Source organism: Halyomorpha halys, unplaced genomic scaffold (genome assembly GCF_000696795.3).
Source record: "Halyomorpha halys isolate HHAL.00 unplaced genomic scaffold, Hhal_1.1 Scaffold1927.1, whole genome shotgun sequence".
In the NCBI taxonomy this organism is placed as follows: Eukaryota; Metazoa; Arthropoda; class Insecta; order Hemiptera; family Pentatomidae; genus Halyomorpha; species Halyomorpha halys.
The window spans coordinates 135,638-149,102 of record NW_027109348.1 but is presented as its reverse complement, the minus strand read 5'-3'; the positions used below and the strand labels follow the sequence as shown (position 1 = coordinate 149,102).

At 32.8% G+C, this 13,465-nt stretch overlaps 1 non-coding gene across 1 annotated transcript; it reads right to left on the bottom strand.

Moving 5' to 3' along the window:
* Nucleotides 1–13,129: 13,129 nt before the first annotated feature.
* On the bottom strand, nt 13,130–13,202 carry TRNAV-CAC (transfer RNA valine (anticodon CAC)). The gene has a single exon. It is a non-coding gene; the product is annotated as a tRNA-Val (tRNA).
* Between the last annotated feature and the right edge of the window lie 263 nt (nt 13,203–13,465).

Below are 13,465 nucleotides of genomic sequence, written 5' to 3'. Positions count from 1 at the left end.
AAATAATTTTTATTGAATGTTTAGCAGTTAGGTCCACACTTACACATAAATTGTTTACATTAATTGATACTACCTTCTCCGTCTTAATAATATATTTTGGTTGTCGTAATCAAACTCTCAGTCTGGGTACAGCATCCTGTACGAAACGAAAAAAAAATACAATAATTTCAAAACAAGGTCCTAAAACTCGCAGTAGATGTTCCTTGGTTTATTATAAATAGTAAATTAGCGAAACACAATTAGAATCAATAGAAGGAAAATTACGAAATTCTATACCCAGTTAAACGTGCAGTGGTTTGCAATATAGGAAATCCAACTTCATTGCAGACTGAAGCACAGGCTAGATTTATACTTATATTTTAAAAATATTTTTATTTATTTTTCTCTTACTTTTTTTTCAATCAGTTATATGTTTTGTAAATTTTATAAATAGTAGTTTTTATTTATTTATTTCGTTTTTCATTTACATAATTATTACTATTTCGTATATGTATTATTTTGATTATGTTTTATAATTTATTTTTGTATATAAAGTTATTCAATAATTATAACATTGTAATTTTTTTTCTCTATTCGTTGATAGTTAACTCTAAAATATATTCTCTCTATGTACCATTCCGTAAAATACCTTATACATATACATATTATACCATTAGTTGATATTTATATATATCATTCTATTTTGCACATGAATGTTGGAGAAGAACCTTCAAAAGAAAATGAATAATTTTATTTTTATCTTTTTAAGAGGAATAATAGTGTAACAAAAATCCAATTGAGTCATAAGAACCCTAAAGCTTGAAAGGCTTAAACCAGGAATGAAAGGGAATATCTGGAATACAAGGGATTCATTAATCTTCCTACCCTCCCTCAGTTAGAAACTTCTTTTCATAGCATTTTCACAATAAGGCCATCGGCTTCAACTTCTAGTTCGGTTTTGATAAAAGTTCAAAATTATAAAAAAGATCTTCAGATCCAATAAAGAAAATTGAAAAATTAAAAATGAAGTAATCATTTCTTTTTTCTTACAGTATATTCTTTTCTCCTATTAAAGTATTTCAATAAAATAAAACTGATACATGAGCCAAAACAAAATTATTGAACTTTTTTATTCTACTATTCGCAAAACATTTCGAAATATTCTTCAAAATCTTAATTAGACTATACAAATATTTATTTCATATGCTCCTAATAGATACTAACCCAACCACGGCATGTTTCAAAATCACAACAAAAATAAGATTCGTTATTAAACAGAACATTTTAATTACATCCTCCGACATTTCAGGATTTCTCTTGTAAAATTCTCGGTGTTAATATTCTGATGATAGCCAAAATCGAATCTGAATTTTTATATTATTATATCTTCTTTTTTTTTTTTTTTTTTTGCAAATAACAAAACATTTACTAGCCCATAAAGTACTTATCCTTCAAAATTTCTTTTAGAGAAATTACCTGTACCTCAAGGGTTTATACTCGTACCATTGTTATATATTCATATAAGAATGATATATATTCACGGCTATGTATACCATGAGCAGATGGTCCCCAACCTGTGCAAATAATAAATTCAAAATAGGATATTATAGACCTGCATAGGCCTTACAAATATCACTTGCAAAAAATACATGATTGTTGCAAAATGTGATTAATGTTATGATAAATCGTATGAATATTATGAGTTAAAATTTTAATATCCTTATACACCATCCTCCAATTTTGAAATATGCTTTTTGGATTAAGGGATACATAGTCAGTCAGAATATTAGTAAAACGAAAAGTAAGTCAAGAGAAAATTTACCTTTATGACCCTTATCTCAACCTTATAATTTGAACGCACCGTGAATAGGTCCCTATACCACATGCCAGATTTAGTAGTATTTGAACTCACCTTAATCGAAAAAAAACAAAAAAAATTATATATTTGCAAGTCTATAAACCATTAACGGGTTGAATACTACATGGATGATAGACCTACTTCTGCTCTAATAATTAAATTAAGGATAAGCGGAGAATATACCATTCTTTCTCAGGCCTACGATGTCCATATTATATTGATGATCCCCAGAGGCGTGGTTATCACTTTAAATTTAAAAAAAAATTTATAATCAATTATTATGCAACAATTTTCATACACGACTATTACTTATCACTATCAGTGGTGCACAATCATATCAGATATTTTATTAATATATTTTTATTTTGTTTTATTTGATCTCTCTTCATTATGCCAAAATATCACCAAACAGTACATCGTAAATAAACTAGAAATAACATTGTTGTAATTTGTTTTTCTTCTGTTTTCCCTGTGTGTGCTTCAAACTCCGTTTATCGTACATTCCCACTTTCCAGTCCATCACAAAAACTAAACTTAATGTAAATGTTTTATTTAAATTTAATAGCTAATCAAATGTCAATATATCTTTGTACGTACAAAAAAAAATAACAAAAAAAGGAATGAATTTTTACCACTATCTTAATGAAAGATATAATAATAAATATCTTTTAATAATTATCACAAAGGCAAATTATATTTTAAAAGAACAACTACTTGCAAGTAAATAAGATTCTGCCTAAATAAATTATCATTTTTAGTTAGATAGAAACCACACGCAGTTAAAGAAATGTTACTTAAAGTTAGTAGAAAACCCTATTAAATTCATCAAAACTTAGCAACATAAAACAAAGTTTCCAACTACTGAAATTAAAACTGATTTCAGACGTGACATAAAGTTTTAAAGTTGGTTTGCTTTTAATGGGAAAAAAACATTAAGTTAACAAACAAGAATGAAGTTGTGGTATTTCCACTGACTGTCACAACATATTTTCTGCCATTTTATCATAATAAGAAAGGTCATTATCTTTTTCCTGAAGTATAATTTTTTTTAAAAAAAACTTTTTACCGTTATTATTAGAAATTAACAAAATATTTTAAATTAACCACACGATTAAAAGTTTTATATTTATGAATAATTAACAATTTTTTTTCTTTAATTCTATTACCACACCTCGCTTGCAATGAACGTGATAAAAATATTATTTCCAGGTCAAACACGAGACAGGTAGGCACCATTGGTATATAATAGTAACACATTATGATATACACCTGATTTATAAAAATATTTTATAGGAAGAAATACTTTAAACAGTTCTTTTGGAGTACATGTAAATTGTTTTGGGTTGTATAAGTCTGTTGTTATGTTTGCGGAGTTAGTCCTGAAATCGGAAGTTAAAAATACAGGTGTGATTTTATATATACCTACGATTATTTATAAATTTTAATTAGCTGGTATGAGCAAAATGACTACTGTACAGAACGGTCAAAAAGGTGGTTCAAAAATTTGAAAAATTTTCAAGCCTCTGTTCGTTTTTCATAATCTCAAAATAAAATAGTATTTTATTTTTTTTTCATTTTCTTAAACATTCTTTGCTGGTGGCACTACAAGTTGTAATCAGAAAAGGCACATAATATCATGACATTTTATTTTTAACTCAATTACGCATATAAATGTAAGGTTTCACCAGGCGATGGCGTTAAGGATATACCTTTATTCCAAGCATCAAAACTTTTATTTAAAATTATAATATTTTTTTTTTAAATAAATGTATGTATTTATAATATTTAATGTTTAATATCAGGGTTAAATGTATATAATTAGATCCCTGGCTATTTATCAATAATACCTGGAACTTTTGAAGTAATAATAAAAATTAAATCTTTAAAAATCAGTACTTCTTTTTTATTTAGAATTAATTTTATCAATATACATGGCTTCCTGCCGGTTGATTATTCGTCAAAAATATAATAAATTTAAAATTATGAAGAAGATGGTCAAAAGAAAACAACAAATAGTTAACAACTATTTATTTGCTGATGTTTCACCCCACTTTGTAGAACAGTGAAAACTGTTTCAACTGTTTCAATATAACTGGAACATTTTTTTTTTATGGTCCCGTTCCTGGTCAGTTCTGACAAACGGAGGGGGGGTATCTACAGGTAACCGGCCTATTCTAACCATGGTGGGGGGTCAAGTTTTTCATTTTGTGGGACCGTCACTCAATCACTCAATGAAGAATGTCAACGCCCCAGAACGGATTAGAACTAAACGCTAAAGTTTCCAAGTGGCAAAGACCTACACCTCACCAACGTAACCTACGGATCATCTCTGAACTGGAACAGCCTTGATTAAGCTGTACAAAGTGAGGCGAAACGGTGGTAAATAAATAGTTGTTAACTATTTTTTTTGTTTTCCTACGACCGCGCCCCCGACCGTTTTCTTCATAATTTGAAATAATACTGTCAATTATTTATACATAAATTTTATTTAATGTCATAACAGTATGTATTTATGTTTTTTGGGGATCTAACGCCATACATTCTTCACTAAAGTAGGAAGGACAGTTCGGTTCAAAGAGAAGATAATACTTACTCCATCAAAGTTGAAAAGGTCAACGTTATTCCGTTGATTAATCCATGACTTAATGATATTTTATTTTGTATACTTATCTATTTTACCATATTTTTTTTGTAAATTTTGATAGAGTCACATATACTTCTTTAAACTGATTAACATGTTTTCAGTTTTACCTTTTATATCGACCAATATTCTCTATAAGTATTTGTTTTTAAGGCAAACTAAATAGGGCTACCCTAGGGTGGGTAGGGTTTGTTTTTCATACCGTTTTCCAATTTTAGCCAGGGTTTCTCGATTTAACTAATTTTTAAACTTATGTTTACTCTTCCCATTTTTAATGAATGTTTTAAATACCGACTAAAACCGTGCCTATTAGGAGGCGGGCGGCCTGGGACGCCTTCTATTATTTTTGGTGTTGTGATCGCCTCTTTATCATGTAAATTTCTGAGGCTATATTTATGTGCATTTATAAGATATTTATGTAGATCTCTAAAAGACAAAATAGTTAGCATTTTTCCTTACGTAACCTTCACTCTAGCTAAAACAAATTATATTCGTCAGATTATTTAGTTTTATCCTACCAGCAATTGGTAGTGGGGTTGAGCTTTGACCGGTGTGGGGTTGAGCTAGAGTTCAAATCAGTTTATAGGGTCACCTACCCCATGGCAACATGGAGGGATATTATTAGTTTTGAAATTCCCATCTCCATGAAAAGTTTGTGGACAGGAATTAATTTAAAAGATTAATTAAAAACTCCATAACTTGATTGTTTTGATGAAATAATTAATAATATGGAATGGTTTTTAGTTATTCATTTTTAATTTGCAATATTGGCATTCTAAATAATTTAAAAAAAGAAGAATTCAGTGAGCTGCAGAATTCGTAACTTGTTTAAACAATAAATATTGTTTAATCAATAAATAAATGAATTTATGACGCACTTCCAGAATGAAGTCAAAACAAAAAATGTCTAAGGTTATAGATTTTAAAGACTAGATGTCGAATAATCTACCCGGATTATAACACACATAGACCCTGCGTTAATTCGAATCTCGGAGCTCCATTCCTATATTTTGTATAGATTTTTATAGAGACTCTATATAGATATTGCGTAGTTTATAATGCAGTATCATATAATAATAATAAAGGCTTAGCAAACATTTGGGCTTGATTCCGCCACTACAATTGGTTTCCTACGTAAATCTGCCCAGTGACACCCCTCCAAACCCAAATCTATTGAATCCGTTTTAATGCAATTCTCCCATCTACGTTTCGGTCTACCTCTAGGACGTTTGTCCGCCGGTTCAGAGTTTTTTAACATTTAAGGAATCCGTTCTTCATTAAGTACCATAGTCTGTAATATACAAAAGAAAATTACCGAATATTGTCAGAATAATTGAGTTTTATTTAAGGAAAAAAAAAGTATGTAAGTATCTTAAGAGGTTATAAGGTGAAATTATTTATGCTTTATGAATAAAAATTAACCGAATTCCTCTCGTTGGCTAGATGACGTGGATCCCAAATACAGTTCAATCATACCAAAGTACAATATAAATAAAAAAAATTAATAGAAAAATGTTTTAGGTTTCGAAATCATAAGCATTCCATAATGCCGAGTACCCCTATTATATTTTTTAAAGATCGCATATACTTCAAAAACAATTAAAATGAATTCATTTTTCCTGTTTTAGCACCTAAACTGAACTGTAGTAAAATATGCATACATTCAAAATAAAATATGTACACCTAAACGAAATATCTAAATTTCATTATGTTCTGCATGTTGCTTACTACTAGATTTCGGTTTAGAAGTTCCGCATTGCAACCAGCTATCTTATGATAAAATCATAACAATGATCTTGAGATAAAAATAATCAATCCTTCTTATCGAAAAAATTCCACAAAGGCTAAAAATAATCACTTCAATATATAATACACTAAAGTTACTATAGCAATAAGGGACGTGGCGGCCGTGCGCTCGGTTCAAAAGGACACAAGGTGACGATCTGAAGCTACTAAAAACTACTACTCTTTAAGATCAATCATCTTAGTTAATCTGGTGCATTTTATTTTGATCAATTGATGATTCTTGTCAGAAAAAAATATTAAAGTTAAAATAGATAGGATGAATAAATTTAAACGATTACTATCTGAATACAATGACAAATGTTCAAAAGAACAAAAATTGAAAACCAGTACTTTTTGTCAAAATGCTTCTCATCAAAAATATTTTCCTAGATCAATCATCAAAAAATCATTTAGTTCAACTGGTTTATTTTATTTTTTGACGGCGTAAGGTTTCAGCTTTTTCTTCGGATATTTCTTTTCTTTACATCGCAGCAGCTATGAACCCTGCCTGGGGCATAATTATAAAACCTAAAGGCCCATTTTACCTCTGTCAAGTTCTCACACGAAAAACCAATTGAATAATTGTTCTACCTCTGTTTTGCGAACTAGTATACAAACGAACATTCTGGGTCTTGCGTCTGGTCTTTCTACCACACACACTGTCCCTTCTTGGCCCCGGAAATGTCGTAACCAAGATTCCATACGCCAGATGCTTGGAAACTAGTTTGCTATCTTACAGTCGGGCGCTCTCGAAAGTCCCCGTTGTGTGCTCAGCTTTAAAAATGCCTAGAATCTCAGCGTCTGGTAAAGCCACGCTCATGCATGCACCCAAAAATACGTATACGCAGTACCAATAGTAAATTTTTTTAAAAATATATTTGCAACAAAAAAAAACCTAGTTGCACCAAGTGTGGTCGAAATCCGGTATAATGTATACCCTCACAAACTCTTTCCATACCCTTCGGTTACGCGGAATATACTTTGGCTCACAGGAAACTCTCTATGGACTTATTTATCCGATGTTAATAATCACAAAAGCATTTTTTTTAAGCTGCGTTCCATTCCCGTTTGGATTTGGAATTTATATTTTTATTAAATATTATGTATTATTTAAGAGGAAAGGGGGAGCCGGAATTATTAGCTTAATTCACATGCAAAAGTCTATGAGACTAATACTTTCTCACTAGAGCTGCAAAGGAAAATTAACTGGCTGAACAACACTGACAGCAGCGAGTAAACAGCTAAGGAATACAAAGAGGTACAAAGACCCTTCTTCACACTCCCCTGAGTGCTATCACTAAGATGTAAATAAAAGATCAGAGCCGCGAGTTCGGAGACTGACTCCTAGAGAGCAGCAGTCTAATCCTCTTGGGGGTCTCTAATTATTTTCTTCTTTTTCCCAGAAGTTCAACTTTATAATATAGCTCTCTGTGAAAACAGATTAAAATAATTTAAAATTAACCAGTGGACGGATAGATTAATAATCTATGTTGGTGGTTGAGTCATTAAAATAGTATATAAATATTTTTAAGTTCGCCTTATGTGTTGGTTGAATATGAATTGATACTAATTAATAATAAACTATTAATTATTATCTAATTATAATAAAGCTATTATAATAAAGATAATTGCCCCTACTCCCTCTATATAATTCCCACTTCCAAGCTAACCGCCTTCAGTATACTCAGAAAGCTACCTTAAAATGCTCCGATGGTAATAAAAGTATTCATGATACACAATGTGTATACATATATATTTAGTTTGTTTATTGTATGCATTGGAATAATCATTTTATATAACTATACAAGGGTGAGAAAAAAAAAATCCGGTACTCAATATTATTAACCCTTTTAGTGTCTGGGGCCGATATATCGACCCACACACACCTTTTAGTGATTTACAATTCGCATTGCGAGAGAACTGTGTCTAAAAATAAATATAACTATTTCTGTTTTGTACATCAAAACTTTTTTTATTTATTCGATTTTAATAGACAGGTCAAAACGAGCAATACATGAATAGTGGAACAAACTTAGCTAGTAACTAACAAGACGCATATTAAACCCTCCAAACTAGATGAGTTCCTTACAGATTACTAATCCGTACAAGTCCCGAAGGGTTTCAAAGGAAAGGCACTACATCCAGGGTGCGATGACCTTTCTCTCTGAGCAGGGATGTAAAATTTGAATTTCAAATTGTTACAACTTCGGCCTGTCATCTGTTCTATAGTAGTTCAGAAGTTTGTTGGTCTGTTTATGCCTATCTCGGTGGTAACAATGGTAACCTATTCCAAGAAAACTAAACATTTAAAAAAATATGTTAATTGCAACCCAGGTCATAGACTTACATTAATTTGTAGATATTATCACAACTATTCCAATTTGAAACGCTTTATTCTTAAATTTATAGTTAAAAGAAAATTAATCTCTCGGCGGAACCTGCCCACTAGGAAGCGCGAACCCCGGGTGGCGAATAGGGGATCCCTCCTAGGAGGGGTGGTCTGAATATAATGAATAAAGACCCGTGGACCAACAGGTACCCAATGCTGGGAGGGGGGAGGTATAGCATAGCCACCCTTCTTCCTGAGGGGATATAAATATTCAGGACGTCAGTTGTCCAGAGAATACGGGGCCTCTGGCATCAAGCCAATCATCCATCTAGAGTAAAACGATTCAAAGAAATATTAGCAGCCTCTGATCCGGACAGTCTAATGGTTACATTCACAGCAGGAAAAAGAACTTACGATTTGCCAATTGGAATATAACGTCACTTACGGGTAATGAGAGAGAACTGGTAGAAGAACTAAAGAAATGTAAGGTGAATATCCACCTGGTGGATAATATTATCGAGCTAAGTGAAGTGAAGAAGAAAGGGAATGGATCGGTAAAACTACCAGAAGGGTACAGTATGACATATTAAGGAGTTAACATAGGACCAAGAGCCAGAGAAGTTGGGGGCTTTGCCCTGAAGGACGAACTATTTGATAGATTAGAAGCCTGGGATCCCATATCATCAAGGATTATTACTATGGACATGGTGCTCTCCATCGGCAAAGTCTCCATGATACAGGTATAGCCCCTACTGAAGATTCTGCTACTGTAGATAAATACCAGTTTTATGAAGACCTGCAGAGAACAGAAGACAACGCAAGGAACCGGAATAGAATGGTCATAGTATCCGGAGATTTAAATGCAAGAACAGGTCATCATCAAGCAGCCTTCGGAACGATGGGTGAGGTGAAGATTGCATCAATACCAATGGAATCAGACTAATTGAGTTCTGCGTGGAAAATAACATGCTCATTGGAAACTCGTGGTATGACGATCCATAAAATCACATTTGAGAGAGGCAATAGAAGAGTTACCAGAAAGAGCATCATTGATTATTTCATCATCGGTAGGGAACAGACAGTATTTTACAGACATTAAAGTCATAAAAGACGCAGAATTGAATACGGACCATAAGCTATTAGTTGCTGACTCCAAGATATTAAAACTGAGAAGGAAGTTCGCCAAGTCATATAATCGGATGGCTGTCAACAAGCTAAGAGAAGAGGAAAATGGATGATACAAGTCGCCTTCAAGACCAACTTCAAGAAGTTGATGGGGACGCAGATGTTGAAACTATTTGTGCGCAAATCAAATGCAGTATACTCAAGGCAGCCGAGGAAGTATGTGGCTTACAGCTAATAAAACCTACTACCAGGAAGACGCGAGGTGGAGCGAGGAAGTGAAAAGAGTCATATCTGCAAAGGAAGAGGCTTGGAAACAATACTGAAAAAGCAAGTCACCAGGAGATTAGGCTTTGTACGTAGAGAAAAGGAAAGAGTCCAAGAGAATAGTTAAAGAAGCAAAGAGGAAATATTGGGAGGAATTCGGGCTAGAATTGGATAAAAACTATAAGAAAATTCTTGCACGTCACAAGAGCACTAAGGAACAAAAAAGCAAAGCCTGTGAGGAGTGTAAAGGGTGAGGATGGCATAGAATCAAGAGTCTCAGACATGGATGATTCCATAGAAGAGGAGAAAGTTGATGTATCCATGCTAAAGTAAAGCTGAGGAAAGCGTCTGGGCCAGAAGGGATTACACCCGAGTTTGTAAAATATGGAGGACATGAACTTGTCAAGTGTCACCAAACACCCTTGCAAAAGGTTTGGGATCTCAAAAGGATACAAATGAAATGGGAAAACAACATCATTATCCCAATCCGTAAGAATGGGAGCCAAAGTGAATGCGTGTATAATTACTCTGTATGTCTGTCGTCGGTGGTATATAAAGTATACACTAGGATCCTGGAACAAAGATTAAGGAAACGAGTAGAATAAGATGTGGAAGAGGAACAGGCAGGTTTTAGGCCCGATAGGCAGACCCTGGATCATATCTTCTCCCTGAAAATGATTGAAAAGATGGCATGGGATGGAGGTAAAGCAGTATATCTCGCTTTCCTAGATTCACGAGTGGCTTTCGACGATGTTCCAGGACTAGAAATATGGGAATGCATTGGAAGATAAGAGAATCCCATAAAATCTCATAAGTGCAATTAAGACGGTATATCAAGACCCTAAGGGTGTAATAAGGCTAGGTGAGTCCGAACCATTCCATTTCTTTAGAGGAGTTAAAAAAGGCGATAGCCTGAGCCCTCTGCTGTTCATAATTTTCATGGATGCCGTTTGGAAATTTTGTAAAAGAAGGACATCCAGAGCAATAGTAGGGTACTGACACATGACCCCGGTGTTGGGATAGGCAATGACATATGCAGATTATATGGTTCTGGTTGCGGATAATGCTGACTCTCTCCAGCTTGCTGTGGATGAGTAGAAAGAAGAACTACAACTCAGAGTTATGCAAATCAGTGCCAGCAAAAGCAAGATTATGTGTGTTGGAAGAAGGAATGATGATCTCAGAATCACTTGCAATGGAGAGACCCTTGAGCAAATAGACACCTACTGCTGCTGTGAACAATGATCTGCAAGGATAGAAGAATAGACCAGGAGGTTATAGAATCCAAAAGGCCAATGGAAGATTTTATGAGTTATCCATGACACTCATTGGAAAGCAGGAGCTGAGCAGGAAGGCGAAGATTATGCTATTCAAATCAGTTTTTCTCCCAGTACTATTATACGTATCGCCAAGATGGACAGCTCTGGACCGTCATTCCAGCAAGGTTGTTTCTGTGGAAATGAGATTCCTAAGGAAAATATGAGATATAAAATAAAAAAGGGTACGCGAAGAACTAGGAGTAAGATCCGTCCAAGAGCTGATTGAAGAAAGACAGCTGAAATGGTTCAGGCATGTTAACAGAATGGGAGATGACCGTAAGGGCAGGTGGCCTCTAGAAGCAAGACCGGGAGGAAGGTGACCTCAAGGCAGGCCAAGGCTCATGTGCGCTGACATGATTGAGAGAATTGGCACAGCGAGAGGAAGCACCATACTAGAAATGAGAAGTCTTGCACAGGACGGGATCGTTGGACAAGATGGTCATATAGGTACTCCACGCTTAGTAGCACACAGGAGATAGTGGGAGACGAAGAAAAAAGATATAAAAATTTAAAATTATTATTTGAGCCTTTCAGTAGTCAGAATGGCTCATTCCAATTTCAACAGTGTTCTCTGAAAAATGTTTTTTCTGCGACTCATTAGGAAGCAAACGCAAATGAATTCTCAAATATTGAAATTAAAATTTAAACACCTGGAAATACATAAACGGTATCCTTCCATTCAATAAATCTTATATCCTTAAGAAGCTGTCCCATGTGATTACATACTTACATTCCTGGCCTTTCAAAACTATAATAATTCATTTTTAATACAAAAAAATTAACACTGAAATGTTAACGCATGAATTCAATTTTTAAATTAAAAATAATTTATTTATCTTCATTAAATACTAGTGTTTAGAAATGTACTATTAATATCAACGGGGAATACAACTATCTATTTAATCTATCCTCAAATGAAAAATATAAATTATTCATAACTGTATTAACATATTGTAAATAGATAATACCTACAATATAAATTGAGAAAAACTATTAATAAAAACACCTTCAAAGTTGAAATTTTATAAATTGAGCTGCTTAAAAGAATCACTCAATCCAATTTAACGGTTTTCATAAAAGTACATTTAATGTTTGCATTTGATATTCCTCGTTGAAAAATACTCATCATTTTTTTTTTTTTTTTTTAGCAAAAGTATGTCAAAAATATATAACTAATAATAACTGCTTACAGAATCCAATGCTTAAACCTCTCTACCTTCTGAAATGTACTTACTTCTATCTATATCTATAGATATTTTGACTGGAAACCATGTATTTTATTTTATTTGTATTTATTTCGAGACCTAGTTCCTTGATAGATTTAATCAACACTAGTATTTAATTTTATGGTTTCCACTTCTTCACCCAATAGTAACAAATCATCAGCATATCCAAGCACAGATATTTTACCACCTTTTCGGTATTCATCACAAAAATATTGAAATATGACAGTTAAATAAAAGTTTACATTCCACCCTTAACCCTTCGTTAAATGCTAAATATTTTTAGAATCAACATTGAAAACGCAAATGCTGATTTTATTGAGACATTCTATCTGGCCACTAATGACTAAAAATGTGAATAAAGAAATTTATGAAAAATTAAATACAAAATAAAAACTTTTTAAGCTAATTTTCCCTAACTTTAAGATATAGCAAATTAATATTGACAAAAGTGTTCAGCACAATTTATGTTCAGGAAAACTTACAAACGTTTTATTAACAAATGTTCTGTTTTTATTTTTAAACTACTTCATTATATCTGCAATATAATTCATATTTTTAATAAACAGATATTATTACAAAGATTAATAAAATTTAAAAAAGTAATGTTTCCGCCCGGGATCGAACCGGGGACCTTGTGCGTGTGAAGCACACGTGATAACCACTACACTACAGAAACCCTTAATTAGCGAGAAACAACACTATTTGCATGTCTTCTTGTATAAAGGCACTTTAGTGAAACTTTATTAAATGAACTAAAACTTAAAGTTCTTACTCTAACATTAAATAAATCTAAATAATCAGAAAATCCTGTTTCACAAAATAATTTAAGTAGGTTACCTTAAAAATTTAAAGGTAACAAAATTTTACATGTACATGTATGTACAAGTGGTATTAGATATTGAAATCAAACATTTTTATACGCCGTTAGTGCAATAATAA